Raw genomic sequence first — 11,566 nt, 5'->3', positions numbered from 1 at the left:
CTGGAAACCTAACTAATATGTTGCATGTCTATTGTTAGGTATCTTCAAGAAATTCTAGGTGATTCTAGGTGATCTAACTAGTGACTGAATTTGTTCAAGTGGGTTGCCGTTGCCTTCCTCTAAGACTGAGAAAGGGCCCAGTGCATTTCTATGGCCAAATGGGAATTCCAGCTGGTCTCCATTTTGGTCAATCTCTTCTTTATAGTAGATTTTTAAAAATCTTCATAAATTGTGGTGCCCAGAACTGGAAACACAATTTCAAGTGGGATCTGACAGTTTCACTTCTAGTTAAGATTGTAAGTCTCATTGAGTCAGTCTTTTCTATTGTGTTCTCCATACTATAGGATTCTCCCACTAGTAAAGTTTCCTGTCATTGATTTGTTGAGGTATTTTGAAATTACGGAAAAAAAATAGACCCATGTCTGACCCCACAGCAAGGTGGCTTCAGAAAAGGCAAAAGCTGCACATCGCAAATGTTGAACCTGACTCAGCACATAGAAGATGGCTTTGAAAGACAGCAGATCACAGGAGCTGTCTTCATAGACCTGTCAGCAGCCTATGATACTGTGAACCACCGCCTCCTCCTGAGAAAAATGTATATATCACAAAGGTCTACCACCTCACCCGCCTCATTGGAAACCTGCTACAAAACAGGATTTTTTTTTTGTTGAGTTCCAGGGCCAGAGAAGTAGATGGCAGAAACAGAAGAACGGCCTGTCTCAGGAGAGCATGCTTGCTCCATCCGTGTTCAACATCTACACAAATGACCAGCCACTGCCAGAAGGGACAGAGAATTTCACCTATGCAGATGATCGTGCCATTACTGCTCAAGCAGGGAGCTTTGAGATGGTAGAACAGAAGCTCTCTGAAGCTCTAGGTGCTCTTACTGCCTATGACAGGGAAAACCAGCTGATCCCCAACCCATCTAAAACACAGACATGTGCTTTTCATCTCAAGAACAGACAAGCATCCCGAACTCTGAGGATCACCTGGGAAGGAATCCCACTGGAGGATTGCAACGCACCCAAATACCTGCTCTTACCTACAAGAAGCACTGCCTGAACATCAAGCAAAAAGTGTGTGCTAGAAACAATATCATACGAAAGCTGACTGGCACAACCTGGGGATCATAACCAGACACAGTGAAGACATCTGCCCTTGCGCTATGCTACTCTGCTGCTGAGTACGCATGGCCAGTATGGAACACATCTCACTACACTAAAACAGTAGATGTGGCTTTTAATGAGACATGCTGCATTATCACGGGGTGTCTGCACCCTACACCACTGGAGAAATTACACTGCTTAGCCAGCATTGCACCACCTGACATCCGCTGGGAAGTAGCAGCCAATAGTGTAAGGACCAAGACAGAGACATCTCCAGCTCATCCCCTGTTTGGGTATCAGCCAGCACATCAACGACTTAAATCTAGAAATCGTTTTCTAAGATCTACAGAGATACTCGCTGGAACACTTCAGCAAGCGAGAGTCCAAAAGTGGCAGGCTCAAACCCAGAACCTCAACCAATGGCTGATACCAAATGAGAGACTCCCCCTGGGCACACAGAAGACTGGGCGACTTGGAAGGCGCTGAACAGACTGCGCTCTGGCACCACGAGATGCAGAGCCAACCTCAAGAAATGGGGCACAAAGTGGCATCCACGACATGTGAGTGTGGAGAAGAGCAAACCACTGACCACCTGCTGCAGTGCAGCCTGAGCCCTGCCACATGCACAATGGAGGACCTTCTTTCAGCAACACCAGAAGCCCTCCAAGTGGCCAGCTACTGGTCAAAGGACATTTAATCAACTACCAAACTCGCAAATTTTGTATTTTTCTGTTTGTTTGTTTTGTTCTGTTAGAAATGTAATACAATTGACTGGTTGCCCTGACACGACAAATAAATAAATTTTGAAAATGTTTTTTCCCCCTGTGTCAGGAGTGACTTGAGAAACTGTGGAGGGAATTGGCCATCTGCAAGAATATTACCCAGGGGACGCCCGGATGTTTGATGTTTTACCATCCTTGTGGGAGGCTTCGCTCATTTTTTTTAAGTTAAAATATTATACTTGTATATTCTTTTTCAAAAAGAAGTTATATTTCTTTTTAAATGTGTCATTTATGTGCTGTTTTTATATATTTTTTCCTTCATTATTTTAGTGCTTCTTTTTAAAGATGATTTTTATTAGTTTCTATGGTTTTGTGTGATTACATGTGCCATTCTGGGAAGTCTAGCTATAGAGTGGCTAATGTCAAGAGAAATAATATAACGGGTAACAAATGCAACAGTGTTCATACTTAATAAAAAGTTTTCAGAAAAATCATAGTACTAATTATAGATCCATTCAAATTGGCATAGAAATATAAACAAAATCTCGTATCACAGCACTGCCTTCCAACATGTTATGCTATCATTCCAATTACGATGGACAAAATATGAAATATAATTTCTAAAAATGTGAGTTCCCTCAGTGGTTTGAGGGTATTCATTAATCCATTTTTGTGTCAGAAACCTTTGTGGATACCTGGGACAGCATCACACATTGCTTCACAGTGAGAATAACAACATGTGAGAATACATGTTTTCCTGTCTGCACCTCAAAGAGATGGTCCTGTTTTCCTAATCTTTGTGTGTGTGTGTGTGTGTGTGAAATATGAAAAATAAAACACAGAACAATAATTAGGAAAGCACAGGACGTGTACTGGAGGACTGTATAGTTTGGGGGTATAGATAATTTTAACACAAGTCTTTTAAGGAGATGGATTAGTATTCACAACATTTTCACACCATGTTGCTGCTGTTCAATTTTCTTTCCGATGTAATCCCAGGTTTTCTCACCAAATATAATTAGATAACAGTATTATTCTTTGTTTTAAATAGCTCAGATCCCCTTTGTCAGTGTCCATTTTTAGGGATAAGATGGATATGTTTAAGGCATGTAGTAAATATGATTATCAAATAATTTCTTTTCAGGAAAGGAAGGAATGGGTATACCACTATACATGGGGCTACCATGATCTCTCTCTATTTATTTATTTTTAAAGAAATGCTTTATTAATATAAAGGTACAGCAGCAGGGATGTCCAATAGGAGCATACTTAAAGAATGTCACATTTCTGCAATTACAATGGTGATTTTAAAAAGAAAACTCACTGAATGCAAGCATGGAAAAGTAACATCAGCCTTTTAAGATAACCCAAACAAGGATAATGGCAGAGAAATGGATGAAGTAAGTAGTGGGTAACCATCCACTACTGCGGGGGAAAGCTGTACAATGGAAATTATTCTGACAGGGTTACCGTGCATTGAAAGGCTCTTCTTAGCAATTTAATTAAAACTCAACTGTGTTTCAGGAAACAACCACTAACTCAATATGGATAAAATCTCAGCCTTTACCACAACTAGGCTTAGCTAGCAAGGTGCTGGTCGTTTCATGATTTTTAGCCAAATTCCCTATGCTTCTGGTATTTTTACAGAGAGAAGAGGGTAGTGTTTTTCTAGAAAGCAATGTACCTTTGTTCCAAATGAAATTACATACAAACCTAGGTGTTCTAATCTTTTTCCCTCAAAAATTCATAAAGCTTCTAAGTTATAATTCAGTTTCTTCCCATTTTAGAAGACTTGTAGGAATTGAGAACAACTAGTAACTTTACAAGTTTAGGTTGAAATAGTTGTAAGGGACAAAGGAGGATTGGGGTCTTTCTCTGTGCGTAGTAGCTGAAAGAGCTACAGCAATTTTTACAGGTCTCAGAAATGAACTGCTGCCTGGGAAAGACTTTTCATCTCCAGATAATATAGGCAAGACAAACTGACAATGGATTTAAAGTGTACGTGTTTGCGCATGTGAACTGAACATGTTGGTTTTTTTTTTGGGGGGGGGGTTGTTTGTAATTTGGAAAGGGACATAAAATGATATGCACTCTTACACTTTTTATGAATGAGCTAGAATTATAATGACAAACTGTTAATTTCAAGAACTACAAATTGTTTTTTTTATAATAAATTTTTATTTGCAAAATCTATATATATAAATTTGTTAGGGGCATCCAACGAGGAAACAAAACTCAAAACCCCCCCCAACGAAACTTAACCAAAATTCCCATGCCCATAACACAACCCACAAGGTACAAACATATCTACTCAAAATGAAAAACAACACAACAACACACTCACAAAACGGCAAAACAACAAAACTCAAAAATCCCCCAATGAAACTTAACCAAACTTCTCATGCGCATAACACAACCCACAAGGTACAAACATATCTACTCAAAATGAAAAACAACACAACAACACACTCACAAAACGGCAAAACAACAAAACTCAAAAATCCCCCAACGAAACTTAACCAAAATTCCCATGCTCATAACACAACCCACAAGGTACAAACATATCTACTCAAAATGAAAAACAACACAACAACACACTCAAAACGGCAAAAAAACAAAACTCAACCCCCCCCCAATGAAACTTAACCAAAATTCCCATGCCCATAACACAACCCACAAGGTACAAACATATCTACTCAAAATGAAAAACAACACAACAACACACTCACAAAACAGCAAAACAACAAAACTCAAAAATCCCCCAACGAAACTTAACCAAAATTCCCATGCCCATAACACAACCCACAAGGTACAAACATATCTACTCAAAATGAAAAACAACTCACTCCAAGCCCCGTCGCGCCGCTTCCCGCACACACACACCCCCTGCCGCACACACACACACAACCCCACACTCCATCACTCCCCCCGCCGCCGCACGCACACACGCAACCCCACTCCCCCCGCTGCCGCACACACACACGCAACCCCACGCTCCATCACTCCCCCCGCTGCCGCACGCACACACGCAACCCCACTCCCCCCGCCACCGCACACACACACACGCAACCCCACGCTCCATCACTCCCCCCGCCGCCACACACACACACGCAACCCCACGCTCCATCACTCCCCCCGCCGCTGCACACACACACGCAACCCCACGCTCCATCACTCCCCCACCCCAATCTTACCTCCTTTTACTTCATGCCACCTCCAAACCCCACCCCGCCCCTTCCCCCCGCCCTGTCAAAATCTAGGAAAGACAGGAAGGAAGGAAAGAAGGAAGAAAGAGAAAGGGAGGTAAAGAAAAAGGGGGAAGGAAGGAAAGTTGGAGAAAGAAGGAAGAAGAAAAGGAAAGAAAAGGAAAGATGGAAGGAAAGAAAAGAGAGACAGCAGAAAAGAAAGAAAAAGGGGGAAGGAAGGAAAGAGATAGAGAAAGAAGAGGAGAAGGAAAGATGGGAGGGAAGGAAGGAAGGAAGGAGGGAAAGAAGGAGAGAAAGAGGGAAGATTGGCCACAGCAACACGTGGCGGGTAAAGGTTGTTATTTCTATTATTATTATTATTATGCTATTGTTCCTATGAGACCCTTTTAGGGGGAATGGGAGAGGTGTCAGGTCCCAGAGGCAATGTATTGCATTATTGTTATTGTTATGATGGTGGTAAAATAAAATGAAATAAAAAGTGAAAGAAGGAAGCAAACAGGGAGGGAGGAAAGGCAAAGGAAGAAAGGGGGAGGGAATGAAGGAAAGAGAGAAGGATGAAACCAAGTAGTGAAAGAAAGAAAGAGGTAGAGAAGGAAGAAAGGAGAGAAAGGGGGAGGAAAAGGGGGAAGGAATAGGTAGGCACCTCTCTTTCATAATAGTCCAGATATCTACCTCAACTTTGATAAGTTTTACTATAGGCCACAGCAACGCATGGCAGGGCACAGCTAGTTTTCTATAAATACAATGGTTAAAAAGTCAGGGGAGGAAGAAAGGGGGGAGGAGTTTTTTTGGGGAGTGTAACTAGGGGGGGATGGGGGGTAATAGGGGAAGGGTGGGTAGAGGATTGGGTGAGGGGGGTGGGGTAGAGGGGGGGGGTAGAGGGATTTTCTATGCTTTTTTTTCCTTCCAATTCCATGTTATCTCTTCGAGGTTTCTTAGAGGGATCTGTTTTTGAGTCCTTTGCTGTTGTTCTGTCTTTATTTCTTTTAAACTAGTACCTTTACTTTATTTTCGTTCATCCATATTTTTACTGCTGACCAGTCTGTCATTCTTCTTGGTTTGTTCTGTCCTTTAGCTAATAGGGATGTTAGTTTGTCCATGTTCATTGTGTCAAATAATTTCTTTGTCCACTCTCCTTTGGAAGGTCTTGTTTTCTGCTTCCATACTCTTGCATAGCTCAATCGGGCTGCCGTGGTAATGTACACAAAGATTTTTTCCTCATTTACACTCCACTGGTGTGTTGTGAAGCTCAGCAGATAGTTTTCTGGTTTAAAGGGGAGGTTTTTTTTCAGTACTTTCTGAACATGGTGTGGATTTCTTTCCAGAATGCTTTTGCTGTCTTGCAGTGCCACCATGTGTGTATGAAGGTCCCCTTGTGCTTTCCACATTTCCAGCATCTGTCACTGCTATTTTTGCTGAACTTCGCAATTTTGTCTGGGGTCATGTACCACTGATGGAACATCTTTATTAGGTTTTCCTTGAAGTCGTATGCATACATGAAGTTTAATTTTCTGGTCCATAGTGCCTCCCACTCCTCTATGAGGACAGATCTTTTTAGGTTTTTGGCCCATCTTATCATGCAATTTTTTATCTGCTCTCTCTCTGTGTTCCATAGCAGTAGCTGTTGATATATTTTTGTTATTACTTTCATTTTGCCTTCGTAAATTTTTTGCCATAAGGATGTGTTTTCTTCGAAACCTAGGTTAGAGTCTTTTTTGAAGTGTTCTTTTATTTGGAGGTAATGCAGCCATGATACGTTCGGGAATTTTGGTCTTACTTCTTCATGTGATTTTAGTTTCATTACACCTTGTTCTCTCTTCAGGAGGTCCCCATAGGTTGGCCACTCCCTCCAACCTAATTCGCGTCTGTGGCATGCCTCCATAGGAGATACCCATTGGGGGGGTTTTGCTGTGAATCCTCTGTTTGTATTTGTTCCAGAGTCTCAGTAAGGCTGAGCGGACGATGTGATTTCCGAAACTTTTTTCTACAGCTTTCTTCCCATACCACAGGTTGCCGTGCCAACCTGTTCTCAATTCATGTCCCTCTAAAGCTAGTAATCTTCTGTTGTTTAATGTTATCCATTCCCTCAGCCATTCTAGGCCACTGGCTTCCATGTACAGACCCAAATCAGGCAGTCCCAGACCTCCTCTTTTTCTTTCGTCTATCAGGTTAGTGTGGCTGATCCTTGGTTTTTTGTCATTCCAGACAAATTTGGCTAGGTCTCTATTCCAATCTTTATATATTTTACCCTTCCTGAGTATCGGGATGTTTTGGAAGAGATACATCATCCTGGGGAGTATGTTTGTCTTTATAACTGATATTCTGCCCAGTAGTGATAAATTTAACGCTTTCCAATTTTTCAGATCTTTTTTGATCTCCTTCCATTTGGTGTCATAATTGTTCTGTATTAGTTGTGTGTTCTTGGCTGTTAGCTGTATTCCTAAGTACTTGATTTTGTGGGTGATTTTCACGTCAATTAGTTTTGCTAGTTTTCCTTGTCTTGCCTTGGAGATATTTTTGGTTAACATCATTGATTTGTCTTTGTTTACTTTCAAGCCCGAGACTGCGCCGTATTCTTCTATTCTCTGCATCCATTTGTCTATGTTGGTAAGGGGATCTTCTATGATGAGAATAACGTCATCTGCGAAAGCTCGTAGTTTGAAAGTTTCCTTAGCTATTTTTAGGCCTTTTAGATTGTCATCTTGTCTTATATTGTCGAGTAGGATCTCTAATGCTAGGATAAAGATGAGGGGGGACAGTGGGCAGCCCTGTCTCGCTCCCTTTTCTACCTTAAATTTTCTTGATGCCTGCCCATTTACCCATACATCTGCCTCCTGGTCTTTATAGATCTCTTCGATGACGTTCATAAACGAGTAGCCTATATCCATTTCTTTCAGAAGTGACTTAAAAAAGTCCCAGTTGAGCCAATCAAAGGCTTTCTCAGCGTCTATCGAGAGCAGAGCCAATTCTTTTTCGTTGTGCACCTCATAATATTCTATAACATCTATGATGTTCCTGACGTTGTCTTTTATATTTCTTTGCGGAAGGAATCCAGCTTGATCTTCTTTAATCCATGAGGCTAGGAATACTTTTAGTCTTTCTGCTATGATGTTAGTAAAGATTTTGTAGTCGACGTTCAGGAGCGATATGGGTCTGTAATTTTTTGTGGACGTCGGGTCGGAATTTTCTTTGTGTACCAAGGTTATGTTGGCTGTTTTCCATGAGCTGGGCATTTTCTTACCATGTAGTATTTGGTTCATGATTTCTTTTAGGTGTGGTTTTAATTCGTCTTTTAGTATCTTGTAATAGGTTGCAGAGAGGCCGTCAGGGCCAGGAGCTTTGTTTCCGTCTAATTTCTTGATTGCTTTTTCTATTTCTTCCTCCACTATGTCTCTGTTTAGCATTTCATGCTGTTTTTCTGTTATTCTCTGTATTCCTATTTTCCCCAGATACTCTGAGATGTCTTACTTGCTTATCGTATCTTTCTTATATAGTTCCTTGTAGTATTTGTGGAATTGATCTTGAATATCCTGCTCTCTTGTATAGATCTTATCTTTGTCCTTTATCTGCGTGATGTATTGTGCTTGTTTTTTCTTTCTGATCCTCCTTGTAAGCCATCTGCCCGGTTTGTTTGCGTTTTGAAAATTATATTGTTTCATGAACTTTAAGTCTTTTGCTATTTGTTCCGTTTCTAGGTATCTTCTTTGTTTATTTAATATTTCCAATTCCTGTTTGAGTTTTTTGTTGTTTGAATTTTTCTTGTATTTTTTCCCGCTTTTTCTATTTCTTGTTGTATTTTGTCTAGTTGTTGAGTCCTTTGTTTTTTCTTCCTGGCATTTTGTTGAATAAAATGTCCCCGCATCACGGCTTTGCCTGCGTCCCATATTATGGTCTTATCCATTCCTTGCGTGATGTTCATTTCGAAGTATTCCTTCAGAATTTTTTTATTCTTTTCTATATCTTCTTCAGATCGGAGGATGTTCTCGTTTAGTCTCCACTTCCCAGTTTTGGTTTTTTGATTAATTGTTAGCTCAATGGGACAGTGGTCGGAGTCTTTTCTGGCCATTATCTCTATTTTCTCTACCATTGGTGTTAAAGTTTTTGTTGACCAGATCATATCGATCCTCGACCATGTGTCGTATCTACTGGAATGGAACGTGTAGTCTGATTCCTTACTGTGATGTGCTCTCCATGTATCTTGTAGGCCAAAGTCGTCCATCATATTGAGGAAACTTTCTGGTAATTTTCCTTGGTCTTTCTTCCTTTTCTTCCTTTTCTCTTTTGTGGTTCTGTCCATTTCTGTATTTAGGACCCCGTTGAAGTCGCCCATTATGATCATGTTCTGAACTTCCTGTTCTTCTAGTAATTCTCTTAGCTTTTTTATAAATTTGCCTTTAGCTCCATTTGGGGCATAGATGTTACATATTAATAATTTTTGGTTGCCTCTCTCTAATATTATGCCCACTATTCTGCCCTCGGAGTCTTTGAAAGCCAGGTTTGCCACTAAGTTTTCTTTTATGTAGATTACTTCCCCCCTTTTTTTCCCCTATTGCTGATGAGTGGAATTCCTTCCCCAGGTGTTTCTGCTTTAGATATGAGCCGTGTTCCTGTGAGATGTGGGTTTCTTGAAGTGCGACTCCGTCGTAGTTGCCCTTTCTTATTTGGTTAAAGATCTTTTTCGTTTTCTTGGGCGAATTTAGCCCATTGACGTTGTTCGAGAAACATTTAAGCTTCCACTCCATCTTTAGGTTTTCCTTCTAGATCGTTTCTTGTCTCCTCCAGCCCATCCAAATTTGGTTTAGCTCGATCCCCTCGCATTTCCCATACATCCGAGGAGTTAGGAGAGTTTGTTCTGGCTCTTTTGTTTGGATTCCACACATCTGTTGCTGGATCCTCTTCTGGGTTCTTTGTTAGCATTTTGTAGAATTTCTGGGCTTTCTCTTCAGATGTTAGCCAAAAGCGTTCTCCTTTGAATGTTGTCATGATTCCCTTGCTTCTCTCCCATCTGAACCTTAATCCTCTTTTTTTCAGTTCTTCTGTTAAAAAGAAATATTTTCTTCTTTTTGCGATCGCAGATGACGGTATTTCTTTCAGAATCGCTATTTTTTCCCCATATAGTAGATTGGCGTTTTGTTGTTTTGTTTCAGTATTTCGTCTCATGTTGTCTTCTTTGTTAAGTGTACTAGTACGTCTCTTTCTGTCTTATTTCGTCTTGCGTAGTTTGTTGATATCCTGTAGACCCTATCCGTTAAGCTCTCAATGCTGCTTTCCTCACAGTTCATTAGTTTGGCCGTTATTTGGATTATTGTTTGCCTGATGTTTTCGTTCGCTTCTTCAGTAACATTTCTGTATCTTAGTTGGAACTCCATGAGGTTTTGTTCATATTTTTCTTGTTGATTCTCCAGTCTTTCGCTTCTTTCTGTCATTCTGTCCATCCTTAGTTTCTGTTGGTCTTGTACTTTTGCTATCTGTTGGCTTCCTTGTTTAAGTTCTTTCATTTCTGTCCGCAGGTCTTCAATATCTTTTTTCATTTCCTTCTTCAGCTCTCCCAGTTCCTTGGAGATTTTCTTTTCCATTTTCTGTTGGTCCTCTTGGAGCTTGTCTTGTTTTTCTATTATTTTTTCTTGTTGTTCTTTGATATTGTCGTTTTTCTCCAATAGTTTTTGTAGTATCTTGATCACATCTTTTAGTGATGGTTCTTCTTGTCCCGATCCCCTCCTAGGAGTTGCTGTACTTAATTTCTTCTCTTCTCTGTCCCTTTCTTTCTCTTTGTCACCTTTGTCACCTTTAACTTTCTGGGTTGCCATCTTCTCTCTTTCTTTTATTTTGTTCTATTTTTCAGATCCCTCCGTGAATTGTTTGACTAATTTGGGTTTTTTTTTTAATTAAAGTGTTAGTATAGTTTTTAATTATTTTTTTCTACGTTGGTCTTTAGGTTTTGTATTTGTGTTTCTTTTTCACCTGTCTGTGTTGGCCTTTACTGGGTGTCTGTAATTTTCTTTTGTCTCCTTGTGACTGCTGGTCTATTTTTGCTGGTTTCTTTATCTTAGTTTTCTCTTTCCTGTTCTGCTCTTTTTGTTCCTTCTGTTCTCTTTCCAATAACTCGTCGATGGATTCTTTATAAGCCCTTGACCTTTTACCTTTGCCAAGTCTCTTTTCCTCCCCCCTTTTTCATTTATTTTTTATTATTATTGTATATTTTTTTATATTAAATATTATAGATTCTGTCTTACCCTTTGTTCGTCTTCCTTCCTTCTCCTTGTTGTTTATCTTGTTAACTTATTCTGCCTGCCCTCCTTTCGTTAGCTTTTGGTCTTCTCGTCAGCCTTTTGGAGTCTTTTGTGCGAGGCTTCCTGTTCTATTTTTACGTTTCCGTTGTGTCCGTGGCTGGCTCTTCCTCTTTCTTTTTTACCTTCTTTCCTCTTTCTATTTCGTACCTCTATGTGCATACTTCGTCACTCCTCAGCGCGCCTTTGCTCCGCCCCTCTCCTTCCGTTTCCGTCGCTACTCGCGTTACCGCTCCTTCCTTCGC

The sequence above is a fragment of the Anolis sagrei genome, chromosome 1 (assembly GCF_037176765.1).
Source record: "Anolis sagrei isolate rAnoSag1 chromosome 1, rAnoSag1.mat, whole genome shotgun sequence".
Lineage (NCBI taxonomy): Eukaryota > Metazoa > Chordata > Lepidosauria > Squamata > Dactyloidae > Anolis > Anolis sagrei.
This window is presented reverse-complemented; position numbering follows the sequence as displayed.